Source organism: Phyllobates terribilis, unplaced genomic scaffold (assembly GCF_046119375.1).
Source record: "Phyllobates terribilis strain yellow unplaced genomic scaffold, ASM4611937v1 Scaffold_12__6_contigs__length_324123572, whole genome shotgun sequence".
Classification (NCBI taxonomy): Eukaryota; Metazoa; Chordata; class Amphibia; order Anura; family Dendrobatidae; genus Phyllobates; species Phyllobates terribilis.
In genome coordinates, this window is record NW_027362772.1 from 255,888,758 (window position 1) to 255,903,800 (window position 15,043).

Consider the following 15,043-nt stretch of genomic DNA (forward strand, 5'->3'; position numbering starts at 1 on the left):
CCTACCTGTACACCCAGCTGGTAGCTGTACCCCTAACGCTAGTGGGGAAAACCAGGTTGGTCCACCACCAGACAGTGGGTTAAGGAGGTCAACCAGGAGCACAAAGGGGCAGATACCCGCTCGCTGGAGAATATAGAGCGCACTAAAATTGTAAATAACCCTGTTGCCAAATGTTGAATTGTTTGCCAAGTTACATGCATGTTCAGTAATTCTGTGTTTCAGTCTCTTGCAGCAACCGTAAGGACTCACAGGTTATGGACTTTTATAACCGGGACCTTGTATGGACTGCGTTCGGAGCCTAACCCAGGAATGAACTAAGACTGTGAAGGACTTGGGGTAGGACAGACCGCCACCTGGTTAAGGCTCCCCGTTGTGTTGGTGATATGGACACCTGGTCACAGACCACACTGTGACCTTAAGAACTCAATTTGTGCGTCGTCTGTCTATTAATGTTTTATTGTTATGCATATTGTCTTTGTTTACTGTTTAGTCCCGGAGTACTAAATTTCACTAGGGGGGAATGTGTCACCCTACCTGGATGCCACAAGTGTAATTAAAGCTGTGTCTGAGAGCAAGGGGGAGGTTCTCTGGTTAGGGGAACATTAGCATGCAATGCCTCCTGTCTCAGGCCAGTAGGGGGAGCAGGCTGCCCCTATAAAAGCTGGTACTGGGGACAGGGTTAGAGAGAACTGGATTGCCTGTCTCAGCTTTGAGACATGTCCCAGAGTGGAGCAGGGACAGAAAGTTGATTGCACCTAAGAGGAAGTGTGGCAGTAGGAGAGAGCCACAAGCCAGAGACAAGAGGCGAAGAGAGCCTGTCTTGGCAGATAAAGACTTAACTTTACCAGACTTTGGTGTCTGAGGCTGGAAGGATTCCACATCCTCCAGCAGAGAACCAGTCCGCAAGGGACTGTACATTCCTTGGCCTAAAAAGCCTGGACCAGTAAAGCCGTACAAGGCTGGGAGCAAAAAGGAACCCACGTCGCAGGCCATACAGGCGAGAAAGCACGGAAAGCTCGGAAACGTGGGCTGTTATCCTATCAGGAGGAGATAGTCAGAAGGAGCGCAGAAAGCACGGTAGGCCTACACCCTCACCCTGACCAGGGCCAATTTCCCCGTTGCTCTCAGACATCCAGGTCCCCTCCTAGCTGGGACTGTTTGTGGGTCAGTTTACCTGTTTAGTAAAGACCCTGGACTGCAACCTGTTGTCTGTGTGCTCCTTGCTCCTCCAGCACTACCATCACTCCCACCATCCACTATACTGCCCTGGGGCCGCACTCTTCCCGTGGGGAGTCACACTACCATAGCTGCACACCTCATCAGCCCCAGCGGTCTGCATGCAGCGGCGGTTCCTAATAACCGCAATCCACGGGTGGCGTAGTCGGACATAATCAATATAACGGACTACCACTGGCCTGACCACCCTGAGCCACGGAACCGGGTTGCCACTACTACTCCCATCGCTCCCTATTGCCCGGATCCGAGTGCCCCACGGCCCAGGGGGCGAGTCAGAGGGCTATAGAAAAGGAAGAAAACCAATGGCGAGCAAACAAGAGTAGGATAGAAGCTGTGCTGATATGAGCTGATGACACAGCAGCACACTGGATACACATAGAGCTCATATCCAACCTATATTACTCAAAGAGACACTCCCACAAGGGAAACCTAGATCAGGCTGCAAACTACATATCAGGGGAGCCAGAAAATGTGTGAAGGAATTAAGATTGCAGACATATGACCTATAATACACTGGCATCAAAAATATATTTCACATGGGTTAAATCCGGCTATAGCTTTTAAAATTTCTAGTTTATTGTTGCTAGCCTCCTGGCATCCAGCCACAATGATACTGTGTCATGGTGCTTGGCTGCAAAGTAGTGGCATCATTTAGAGCTCTTGGGCCCAATGCAAAATCTCCAAAAGGGCCCCAATTACCATAGGTTTTTATTAGTAATGGTCTTTTCATATGGGCCAAAGGTATCAGGAAAAATTAAGCATCACACAATTTCCATTTAAATAAAAGGGCTTTCAGTCCAAAAACTCTTTGTAGCCCTTCTTCTCTATTCTGCCTAAAAATTGTTGTTCTTGACCCCCTCTATTAACTAAGAATTAAATATACATTATTTAAAAATCAGTTTTGTAAACCATGACTCTGTTGCACTTGGTTCTTGCCCACTTCTCTTCACTCGGTCCAGGTTACCATCAAGGTTCATGCCGTCAATTATAGCTATTATGTAGCAACAAATATATCAAGACCCTATTTAGAATAGTTCATACTATTCAAGGCCTGCATTATTAGTTGCATTTTGCTTCATCAGCATTATTAATAATTATTCTCGTTATTAAAATACATGTTTTATGCAACACTTTAATCTGCCATCTGTTGCTCTGTGATTACCGGATCTGTCTCCCACTGCTCCAGACACTCATCATAGTTCAACAGGTTCACTGGAAACATGTAATTAGCTGCAAATGGAATGCAATCTGTCGATAATTTCGTTTTATGATGCGCTGGATGAGCTTGATGAACCTTCCAAGAACAGACAAGGATTATGAAAGCATTATTGACTATTTCTTAAAAGCAGGCTGTTCCTATACAAAATAAAATATGCCATCGATGACGAGATCCACCCAGGTGCCCATTATACGGCCAATTAGGATTCGGATATGCCTTTTAAGTAGAGGTTCGGCCATTTCAGCCACCCTCCATTGCTACAAAAGTGTCTGGAAGAAAACAACCGAGACCTTGTGGTCAAAAAAAGATGGTCCCAAAGACCTTGAATACTTTTCTGTATGAGGCTCCATATTTCAAATTTCAGCTACCAGGAGCAATAAAAGATATAGATTGTAGACCGCACCTAAGCTGGGCATACTCCAAATGGTTACCAGCCAAGCGTTCATGTGTTTTCAATGGGTGAGAGGAGAGAGACGCTGCCAGACTCCATTGGCAACTGAAAAAAAAGGACTAGGTGTTGAAATTCCAATTGCACGATCTTTTGGAAGACCCCCATATATATCAGCTAGTCGCCTGTTTGCCAATATTTGGCCACTTTTTATATTAAAGGCTCCATGCACTTTAAGGGGTTTTCCAGTCTGGAAAAACTCCTATCTCCTGGCTAGTTTGTTTAAAAAAAACAAAAAAACAACTGAGCTTTGGACCACCACTGAGCTGACACAGCTGGAACGGCGCCGGCACGGGAGGTGAGTATAAGCTTTTTTATTTTATTGGGGCCAAACATTTAGATCAAGAAGTGGTTGTCCAAGTAGTGGATGACGCGCCCAGGGGATGGGGACGACTCGGCGCCCGGGCCTTGTTGTTGGTTTTGGGAACGCTGAGGTGGCCGGCTCCCGGGGACGTACCCTGGGGTCACTCTTAAAAGCAAGGAATTGGGGGAAAGGTGTATGGGATAGGGAAAGTTTGTGACGCCACCCGTGGTGTCTGATGAGGATCACCAGCGCTGCTACAATCCTCTGAGGCCGGTGATCAGGCAGCTTAGTTGGTGCGGCTCCCCACAGGTGCAGCGGGGCCTCAGGGCAGCGTAGGAGAAGGGATGCAGGACAGAGGGGACCCAGCTGGGTCAGAAGAAGAAGAATAGGCACACTCACAATAGTTCACTTCGGTACCTTTACTGGTGGTGTTTCAGGCATGATCCAGGGCACTGTAGGGTGAAAGGTGTATTTCAGGACTCTCCCCAGTGAGCGGGTGTGGGGCCTCCTGTTTCTTGCCTTTTCTTGATAAGTTTATGACATGCCTGGAGCTAGGCCTAACTTGGTCTCTGTCTTGCACAGCTGACCTGGTGGTAGGGCCTTCTGTTGGAGTTCACACTTCCTGGTCTCTTGGGCCTCAGTGACTCCTGACCCTGGTATATCAGTCAGCTTTTGGTGTTCCTGGGACATGTAGTTCGCCAGGGGTTCCGGTTGTTTCTGCTGGTCCTAGAGATCCTTGCAGACACGGACCCGGTGTCCGGTAAATGCTTGTGGGGTGAGCTGGTTAAGCGCCTCTGCCCCCCTATGTAGCTCGCTTACTCCACTTGCCTTTGGCCTCGCTCGGGGCCCTCACTAGGCTTCACACTGGCAGTAGGCCTTGCTACTCTTCACCCCTCTTACGGCGTCGGCACGCCTTAGGCTCTCTAACTGAGCTCACTGAGTCTGTACTGAACTGGCAACTTCTCTGGCTGCAGCAGACTTTAGACTGAACTGCCTAGCTCCACCTTCCCTATTTATATCCCTAACGGGCTCCCTCTGGTGGTCTGAGGTGGAAGGTGGAGGTGTGTGAATGCTATGAGGGCCTCTTGTGGAGGAATCTGTCCATGCACCCCTCTAGGATCTGTGGCACCAATGCACAGCAGGGCGCCACATGGACAACCCCTTTAAATTAGACTTCTTGGCTCTTGAAATATATACCTCAGCCTGCATTTGGTTAAGTAAAGTGTTCTCTGACAGTACAAGCACCATGAACAAGACAGTGGATTAATGGTTATTTCCAGAGTACATAACATTATCTTCCAGAGATAAAATAAGTCAATTGACAATAAAAGTTGTACAATAATAATTGGTAAAGTTATGTAGACGCATATGGAAATTGTTGCACAGTAATCTTATTCCAGGGTGTGGATCAATGACTTCATATCCTATTTTTCCATTGTTATCACAAGATGCAGGTTCCAACAGGGATCAATATCCACGCTAATTAAAGGTTCATTGTTTGACGTAATACTGGCATTACAAAATAACATTTAATAAGTTCAGTCAAACTTTATTCTATTGTTTTGATCACGTAATGTATTTCTATACGCTTCTCTAAGAAGTTCCACAATTAATCAAGATTTTTATTACATATTTCATTTGTATTGGTGCAAATGAAAAAAAAACTAAGTAGATGGTGTTCATGGAAAAATGTTTTTGTTTTGTATCTACAGCTCCCATGCAGACTTTTGCATCACCATGGTAACAGACTACAAACATTGTGCAGTTATAACCTGCAATCATAACCCCTTCCATTCTTATACTTTTTTGGTAACATAAAGTCATGAGAAAAACTAAGTACACCCCCTTTGAATTCTAAAATTTTACATATCAGATAATAATAAAAAAAAATCTGGTCCTTAGTCTTAAAATTAGGTAAATTGTGACATGCAGAAGTAGAGCTGTTGCTTTTAATGCATCCAGCAACTGATACAAATAACACAAGCACAGGAGACAGAAAGTGTTGTGCTTCAGAAGCATCCAGCAACTAGAGGGATTAAAACGTCACAGAAGACAGGGAGTGTTTTAGCAGAGCTCCAGGGGGATTGTTAAGGCCTAGTGAAAGAGAGAGTTGGTTGAAGACGTACAGAAAGCTCCATCTGAAGAGACGCTGATTGTGTTGTTTATTTCTTACAGAATTACTACAAGAAAGGTCGCAGAATAGGTTGTTATAAATGTTATGTCAATTTGTATATAAAGTTACTCAACTTTCACCACTGTCTTAGAATTGGTCAGATTGACCAATTAAGACGAATGTCGAGGACAACATTCAAAAAGGAGGGAAGAGTGTGACATGCAAAAGTAGTGCTATTGCTTTAAAAGCATCCAGCAACTGTTACAAATAACACAAGCACAGGAGACAGGAAGTGTTGTGCTTCAGAAGCATCCAGCAACTAGAGGGGTTAACACAGTCACAGGAGACAGGGAGTGCTTTAGCAGAGCCCCAGGGGGATTGTGGGGAACTTGTTATTGTAGTCTGTCTGAAGCTGAAGAGAAAGGTGGTGTGTTATCTGTATCTGACAGAAGGCAACTGAACAGGATTCAGATCAGGAGAGAAACTAAAAACAGGCCAGATAAACTCCCTGAGTGAATAGGAGCTGAGCTAATAAATTGGTGAATGAGGGACATTCTTTTGTGTTTATTTCTCTCTCTTTATGTTTTTCTGGTATCCTCTTCTGGACTACATTGGACCTGCGTGAGATTTTTTTTTCTTTCAATAAATTGGTGAACCAGGGATACTGTGGGGAATCAAAGTTTTTTTTGTGTGTTTTTTTATTACTGGGTTAGTAATGGGGGTGCCTGATAGATGCCTCTCCATTACTAACCCCAGGACTTGATGCCAGCTGTGATTTTTGACCTCGATTGCAACGGTACGAGGGCAATCAGGAAGAGCAGGGCAAAGAACCAGTATTGGCTCATCTAATCTAATGAATGCGCCACTTCTGGGGCAGCTGCAGGCTGATATTTTTACTCTGGGAAGGGCCCAATAACCATGGACGTTCTCAGCCTGATAATACCAGTCTGCAGCTGTCTGCTTTACCTTTGCTGGTTATCAAAAATAGGGGTGACCCCACATCATTTTTTTCATTTATTTATTAGCTTTATACAAGAACAGTAAACTCCTTGGCCATAACACTACTCAGACAACAAAGGGTGCAGGTAAAACAGTGTGGCAACACTTTATTGAACCACAAAGCGGAAAATAAATACATAGAACAGTCCCAGCAAGTACCCAAGATGATGCAACATTATATAAAGCTCCTGTAGTTGCTGTTTCTTGTTGCGGCTATACATACAGTCATGGCCAAAAGTTTTGAGAATGACACCAAAATTATATTTTCACATGATCTGCTGGCCTCTGGTTTTTATTAGTGTTTGTCTGATGTTTATATCACATACAGAAATATAATTGCAATCATATTATGAGTACCAATAGGTTATATTGACAGTTAGAATGAGTTAATGCAGCAAGTCAATATTTGCAGTGTTGCCCCTTCTTCTTCAAGACCTCTGTAATTCTCCCTGGCATGCTCTCAATCAACTTTTGGACCAAATCCTGACTGATAGCAGTCCATTCTTGCATAATCAATGCTTGCATTTTGCCAGAATTTGTTGGTTTTTGTTTGTCCACCCGTCTCTTGATGATTGACCACAAGTTCTCAATGGGATTAAGATCTGGGGAGTTTCCAGGCCATGGACCCAAAATCTCTATGTTTTGTTCCATGAGCCATTTAGTTATCACGTTTGCTTTATGGCAAGGTGCTCCATCATGCTGGAAAAGGCATTGTTGGGCGCCAAACTGCTCTTGGACGGTTGGGAGAAGTTGCTCTTGGAGGATATTCTGGTACCATCCTTTATTCATGGCTGTGTTTTTAGGCAAGACTGTGAGTGAGCCGATTCCCTTGGCTGAGAAGCAACCCCACACATGAATGGTTTCAGGATGCTTTACAGTTGGCATGAGACAAGACTGGTGGTAGCGCTCACCTCTTCTTCTCCGAATAAGCTGTTTTCCAGATGTCCCAAACAATCGAAAAGGGGATTCATCAGAGAAAATGACTTTGCCCCAGTCCTCAGCAGTCCACTCTCTGTACCTTTTGCAGAATATCAGTCGGTCCCTGATGTTTTTCTGGAGAGAAGTGGCTTCTTTGCTACCCTCCTTGAAACCAGCCCTTGCTCAAAGAGTCTCCGCCTCACAGTGCGTGCAGAAGCACTCACACCAGCCTGCTGCCATTCCTGAGCAAGCTCGGCACTGCTGGTAGTCCGATCCCGCAGCTAAAACAGTTTTAAGATACGGTCCTGGCGCTTGCTGGTCTTTCTTGGGCGCCCTGGAGCCTTTTTGACAACAATGGAAGCTCTCTGCTTGAAGTTCTTGATGATGCGATAGATTGTTGACTGATGTGCAATCTTTGTAGCTGCGATACTCTTCCCTGTTAGGCCATTTTTGTGCAGTGCAATGATGGCTGCACGTGTTTCTTTAGAGATAACCATGGTTAACTGAAGAGAAACAATGATACCAAGAACCAGCCTCCTTTTAAAGTGTCCAGTGATGTCATTCTTACTTAATCATGACTGATTGATCGCCAGCCCTGTCCTCATCAACACCCACACCTGTGTTAATGGATCAATCACTAAAATGATGTTAGCTGCTCCTTTTAAGGCAGGACTGCAATGATGTTGAAATGTGTTTTGGGGGTTAAAGTTCATTTTCTGGGCAAATATTGACTTTGCAAGAACAGTAATTGCTGTTAAGCTGATCACTCTTTGACATTCAGGAGTATATGCAAATTGCCATTACAAAAAATGAAGCAGTAAACTTTGGAAAAATTACTATTTGTCTCATTCTCAATACTTTTGGCCATGACTGTACACTCTGGTCTTCTTCCTAAGGCAGGGCTGGTGGGGTTGGACATAGTGGCATCCGAAACCTGCTGTGTATGCCTCACCTACGGTCTGCTGGGTCTGTCTATATGCCTCCCTGGTTGTGGAGCCCTTTGGACGGTGTGTGTGCTAACACCAATCCCCTGCAGCTCCCCGAATCGGCCGAGCTGAGTAGTATCCCACTGCTGCGACCAAAATGTGAAGACCCGGGGTCTTCCGTGGGCGTGACACTACTCAGAAAATACAGGGTGCGGGTACAGCAGTGTGGCAATACTTTATTGAATCACAAAGTGGACAATAAACACATAGAACAGTCCCAGCAAATACCCAAGATGAGGCAACATTACACAGTTCTTACCCTTCCACTGGCTTGCCGAGAATAGAGTAGCTGCAATTTCGGGGGTTCCAGGGCCGACTACCCCATCAGTGGCACCCCGCTTTGGCAGGCCCCCAAAGAGAGAAGGTAACAACAAGCTTAGGAAACTAGCTGAGAGCAGTGAAGTCTGGGGCCAGGTGACCTGATTGTCCCAACCTGGATTCTTCAAGACGTCTCTGAGGGTTCAGCAATGGTCAATGGAGCCGATCTGTATTCCTCTAGCTGGGGCCAAAGTCCCCTAAGCTGACATGCTGTAGAATGACACCGAATAGAGGCAGAGACCCTTTTTCTACAGATCACAGTTGTCCTTGCAGCCATCATTCACAGTTCAAGGGTCAGGGATCAAGGTGGAAGGGGCTCATGACTGTTTGAGCATTTTATCAACTTGCATGGTTTGGTATAATACAGGGGTCTCAAACATGCGGCCCGCGGGCCAGCACAGACCCCGTAACGATTGTGGCTCTCTCCAGCCGCCGCCGACATCAGCACTGTAGTCCAGTGTATTGCCGTGCAGAGACCGACTCTTTTCACAGCAATACCAGTGTCAGCCGCCGGCCTATATGCCCAGCTGAGTTTGAGACCCCTGGTATAATAGGTAATCAGCATATTATCACAGTATTGCTCCATGTCTCTATCTTGCAAGATTTGCAGACAATATGTTACAGTACATCTCAACTCAATTGTCAACATTCAGGATTATTCAAACAATAGCCTGTGTTAATCAACCAAAGTAGAACACCAATGCAAAAGTCAACATGAAGATAAAAGCATATGGCTCCTGGCTTCCTGAATTTGTCTGGCATAATTAAGAAGAACATCTGTGTCTTCACAATATCTCTCACGGATATCTTTTATCTATCTACACCAAATCTATCTTTGCACTTCTTTAAAGAACCACTTTACCGCTTTAAATGTAAGCCCCCTGCCCCGGTCCTATACTCACCTTCCGGCGGCTTCACCTCTTACCGACGCCGCTCCGATCCCGCGGCACCATCTTGTGACAGTGGCTTCTGACTATCCGGAAGTCAGAAGCTATGTCAAAAGCTCTCAATACAAGTCTATGAGAGCCAAAACGAGGCTCCTAAAGACTTGTAGTGAAAAGTGACTTCCCACGCGCTCCAGCAAACACTGGAGAGTGCCGGCAGGTCACTTGGAAAAGAATGAAGGGGATTATAGGGGAGTATGAGACAGGGTATGTGTCACACAGACGGCACACTGATGTTGCACCTTATGTCATCCGTGTGCACGTGTGAGGGATGTATGGATATCCGTGCTGCCGGAAAAAAACGGAAATGTGCACAGCTGCATAGATTATAATGGGTCTACGTGTGTAAGTGTCTCCGGTACTTGTGAAAACTGTCACCACACTTACCGGAAACACTGACATGTGAAGGGGCCCTTATGCGTATCCCTTCTACAGATACTTTGTCTGAACAAACCTTTCACATGACTAAGAGGTAAAATCAGCTATAATGTAGCTGTGCTGACATTCCAGGCCGCACAAAGGCACCATTCATTCCTTGTCAGTCTCGTTCTAATAACTGATCTCCAGATTTTTCTAAAACTCATCAGTCATTCTGGCACAGAAATACTAGCAGTGGATATGAAGATCACAAGGAATTGACACAGCCGCCTGTCTGGAGCCGGAGGTGCAGTATTCCGATAAATCTGTTATTCTATAGGTGACAGATTCTCTTTAATTAGTAATATGTGGAGCAGAATGTCTGAGTGCAGAAGAGCCGACATGATGGTGGAGCATCCTCGTGTCTAATTATATTCCATTCTATAGTGGAACGGCTTCTCATTGCTCAATTAATTGTTGCCTCGGGGCTTTTTCCATCTCACCTGCGAGTAGGACAAAAGTTTTTTAAAAGATAGGATTGTGAGAATCTTGCCATTCAAGATTGTAGCAGTCCTGTTCTAGAAACCTATATTAGGCCTCATTCAGACGTCCAATTTTCGCATACATGTGCTATCCGTGGTTTTCACAGATAGCACTCTTACCTGTGATAGTCTATGGGGCTGTGCACATGTCCGAAATTTTATGCGGACGAGCAATCCGCGTAAAATAGTGGAGACATGTCTGATTTTGATCCGACGGTCGGATCAAAATCGGTAATGAAGGTTTATGGTTCCGTGGAAAAATCGGACTGCATTCGGATGACATCCGAGTGTGGTCTGATTTTCACGGACAGCAAGAAAGGATAAAATGGAAAATTTTGTTTTTTTTATTTTTACTCCACATATGAGAAAAACTGACACTTGGACAACAGTAATTGGTCTGTTTTTCATCAGTTGTCTGGATCAGATTTTCATCCGTGTTCGATGTGTGTCCGTTTTTACTATCAATGATTTTTCCTGTATGCAAAAAAAAATGGTGAGGCTTTTCCTACCCATTAAAATGTTGAAAATGGAAAGCACATGGATGGCACCTGTACTGTCCATGATTCTCCTGGACCCATAGACTTGTATAGATGATTTGTATTTGTGACTTTTTTTTTTGGTGGATAGACTGTCTGCGATGGAATATTTTGGTGCAGATATCTGTAGAATACATGTGAAAAAAAATCCAGCTTTTTCATACATGGGAACATGTTCACATGTTGCATATTTGGTGTGAATTTTCCTTGCAGATCTGTAATACATTACCAGCTAAGAAGATAAGATTTTGACAAATCTCATCTCCACATTGCGGATATTTTCTGCTTGTTAGATGACCTGCAGTGCTTTTTTTTTTTAAATAAATCTGCAGCATGACAGTTCTTTGTACGGATGGAAAGGGTGAAATCTGCACCAAATCCACAACAAAATCCACGTCAAGCTAGTTTTGTTGCAGATGCGCTATAGGAAAACCTGCCACAAATATTTCATATGTGAAGCCTTAGACTAGGTACACATCACATATTTGGTGTGGATTTTACATTCGGATTTCTAAACTGAAATTCGAGGCTTTTTTACATAAACAGCTTATTTTATGCTCTTAGTCATGCGAGAATTTTATGTCCATTTTTGTTGCAGACTTCTGCACAAAAAAACTGCAGCTAAATAGCGCACAAGAAAACTATTTCCCCATGGATTCCACATAAAAAAACAAACAAAAAACAAACGTAAAATGCTGCGGATTTTGTGTGTAGAAAACATGCACCAAATACACAAAATGTGAGTCTACCCTAAAAGTATATAGATAGCTAGCGTATTTCAAGAGCTAACAGAGATGGAAGAATAAATTTCTATAAATCCCATCCACTTTGCTGGAACTGTAAGATGCTGCGTTATTAATGCAGCGAAAGTACGCAGCGTCAAAAACTCATCGTGGGAACACAGGCCAAAAACACTGAGCTTGTTTGGCTAGGAAAAAAAATAAAAACAGCTTAAGGGTATGTGCACATGATGTCTTTTTCAGGAGGATTCCACTCGGAATCCACCTAACAAAGTGCCCAATAAAATGGACATGGTGCACAGAAATGTCAAAACTGCATTGATATGCACGTTCCGTCTTTTGTCACTTCTTTTAACCACTTCAGGGTTTCCGAACTACAAAGCTGTGAAAAGAAGTGACATGTTATTGACGCGCCCCTGGGCCTGTGCTGAGTAGCGTTGCGCACGCGGGAGCCTACCCGGAGCCGGATCTGATAGGGGTAGTAGTCTCGTGGCGGTGACCCGGTCCGTGCCCAGGGAGTCAAACTGAGCGGCAGAGTTTAGCAGAAGATGGTACGGTGTTCGACTACGCCACCCGTTGAATGCGGCTATGAAGCCGCCGCTGCAGGGCAGACCGCTGAGGCCGGTGGTAAGGTTGTGCAGCGTAGCTGGTAGAACCCCCAACGGGAGGGGTATGGCCTCAGGGCAACCGACGTGTTTGAAGGGGGGTAGCAGGAACCACTCAGAGACGGTGCGGTGTAGTTCTGGGTCTTTACTGGTGACAAGGTAGACCCTCCCGGAGTACTGGCTAGCGATCGGGGCCTGGTCAGTCCGTGAGCTGATGGGATCTCCCCTGGCCAGGCGGAGTTGTAGGCCTCCCCAACTAATCGTACTCTTCTGGCTACCTTGCTAGAGGCGGGTAAAAGTAGCCCACGTCCCTGAGTGTACCGTGTGGTGCTCACCCGTATGGCCGGTGACTCGGGGCCTTTTGGTAGCTTCCGCTCCACGTCGCGGTGCTGGTCCCTTGCGCGTGACCGTGCCTTCGGGTTTCTTGGCCAGAGGACCTGAAATCCCCTGCCGGGCGGTTTCTGCTGCTGGGTAAGGATTAGTCCCCAGAGCCTCGGACACCGGGTCCGGTAAGAACTCTTCAATCAGGGCGAGCTCTACAGCTTCTAGCCCCTGATTCTCTTTTAGCACAGCTCCCACAGAGCTCCTGATCTTTCTTGTTCCTAAAGCTGCTCCACTACAGACCAGACTGTGTCTCTGTCTGTGTTCTCTGCTCTTTTCCCCCTAACCCTGCCTCAGCCCTAGTTTTATATAGGGGAAGTTCTTCCCCTCCCAGTACTGGGCAGGAGGTGTGGCATGCATAGGATGTCTGACCAGGAAACCTCCCACCTGCTCACAGACGTAATATTGCTATTACTGTGGAAACCAGACCCCTGGGGTGCCACACTATCTTTTCTTAAAGTATAGAGTGAAAGGCACAGCCGCCGTAAGAGCAATGGCAAAGCTGCCCGCGTTTCCCTGAAACATCTTGGCCTGAGAAAACTGCGGCGTCTTAATGACGCTATGTGCACATACCACTAGGTGGATTCTGTCAAGTCTTTTGATCATCTCTTAACCAATTCAGTTTTCCAAAAACTCCCAAGTGGATAAAAAAAAGTGAGTGACCCTTCTTCAGGCACCTTCTGTTCAGAAGACGCTCTATACTTTACAATACAAGTCAACGGGAAGGTTTAAAAAATGCCCGGGCATCTTTTTGCGAATTTTGCCAGCATACTAGCTTGAAAAACAGGTAGTGCTTTCTTCATTGCTTAATTGTGTTAAAAAAATGGCAAAAAAAAGACACTCGAAAAACACTAATAGGAACACCGATGGCCAAACATGTCAAAAAGCGGCATTTCCTAAAGCTTCTTCAGCTTCAAAAACTAGACGGGATGCCCTCTTGTATATGGCGTCGTGTGCACATACCCTAAAGTTTTCTAATTTGACCACTGTGTAAATATACTAAGAAGGAACCTAACAGAGTAGCTAGCAGAGAGAGAGACAAGTTTATTTAATCTACTAGATGGATTTATTTCTGACCCAACAGGAATGTCTTTTTGGTGCAGAGTATGTCAAGTATGAGGCGGTGTCACAGTTTTTAGTGCTCATCATAAAACAATATAATTAAATCTATAACACCTACGACAATCCTGTGAATGATTACTAAGATTACACCTGATGTTCTTTACATTGTCGATCAGCCGTAGTCTTAAAATTGCAGAGAAGTGTTCGTTAATTATCTTGTGATAAAGGCTCACCTGGAGGGAAGAGATATTGTATATTAGCTGGCAATATATCAGGTGATTTGCTGAAAACGGGAAAAATAGGCAAGAGTAATGATTGGAGCAACTTTGACAGTGGTCAAACTGTGAAGCTGTGTTCATATGTTTGGGCCATAGTGCAGTCTTTTTGGTGCAATCGAGGTAAAACTGCAATGTTTTTATTGCCATTTTTTAAAAATTGCAAATAAAACACTTAGTTTTAATTGTGGGGAAAAATTGGATAAAAAGCACTACAACCTTAATGTGTGAATGCAGTTTGGTACCTAGATGACTGGGCCAAGCATCTCCAAATGACAGATCTAGTGGAGTGTACCCAATAGACAGTGGTGAGTACCCACAAAAAAGTAGTACAAAGAAGGGCAGTGGTTGAATCAGCGATAGGGTCAAAGAAGTCCATGGCTCACTGAAAATTGTAGGGAGCAATAACCTGTCTTCTCCAATCCCACAGAAGAACTGTGGCGCCCCTGAGGGTTCGACCGCCACAGGGATGCTGCACTTCTCTAATGGAGTGTAGTGTTCCTCCTCTGAGGTAAGGACAGTGTGATAGTCATGAACTAACCTTTTGCATCCAACACCACACTTCTCCCCCAGAGGGAGCTAGAATGCACTAGGTGCTGCTCCCCTGGTTACAGGGAGACTGGGGAACACAAAGTGGTAGGAACCAGTTAGTGGGTGAGGGTGGAGGACTTACAAGTTAGTTACACTTTAGATTTGATATTTAATAAAGTGCCATCTTTGATCTTGGTTCTTTTGGCTGGTCCTAGTTAGTCGGTCTTTTGGCGCAACCTGGCTAGTTGGTCTTGGCTGCTCTGTGCTGTCATGTACTGTGTGTTAATGTGACCTCCCTCCGGGAGCACAGATCCTGTGTGGGCCTGCACCGGCAAGGGACACAGCCCTCGTACCCTGGCCTTGGGACGAGAGGTAGGTTGCAGACACGGAATGTCTCAACCCGGCCAAGGACCAGGATCAAGAAGGCCCGGAGCTTAAGAGTGCGGCTCCACAGCAAATGGATCCCAGGCAAACAGCAGACGAAGCGGAGTACGCCACCTGTCCTCGCCATGCTGATATATTCAGAGGG

At 45.2% G+C, this 15,043-nt stretch overlaps 1 long non-coding RNA gene across 2 annotated transcripts in view; it reads left to right on the forward strand.

The window, feature by feature from the left end:
* The window catches only part of LOC141172554 (uncharacterized), a 55,827-nt gene extending 54,675 nt beyond the window's left edge, over positions 1–1,152 (forward strand). For both annotated transcript variants that reach the window (XR_012252487.1, XR_012252488.1), the window contains exon 3: positions 223–1,152. This is a non-coding gene — a long non-coding RNA (uncharacterized lncRNA). The remainder of the gene's footprint in view (positions 1–222) is intronic.
* Positions 1,153–15,043: the final 13,891 nt, after the last annotated feature.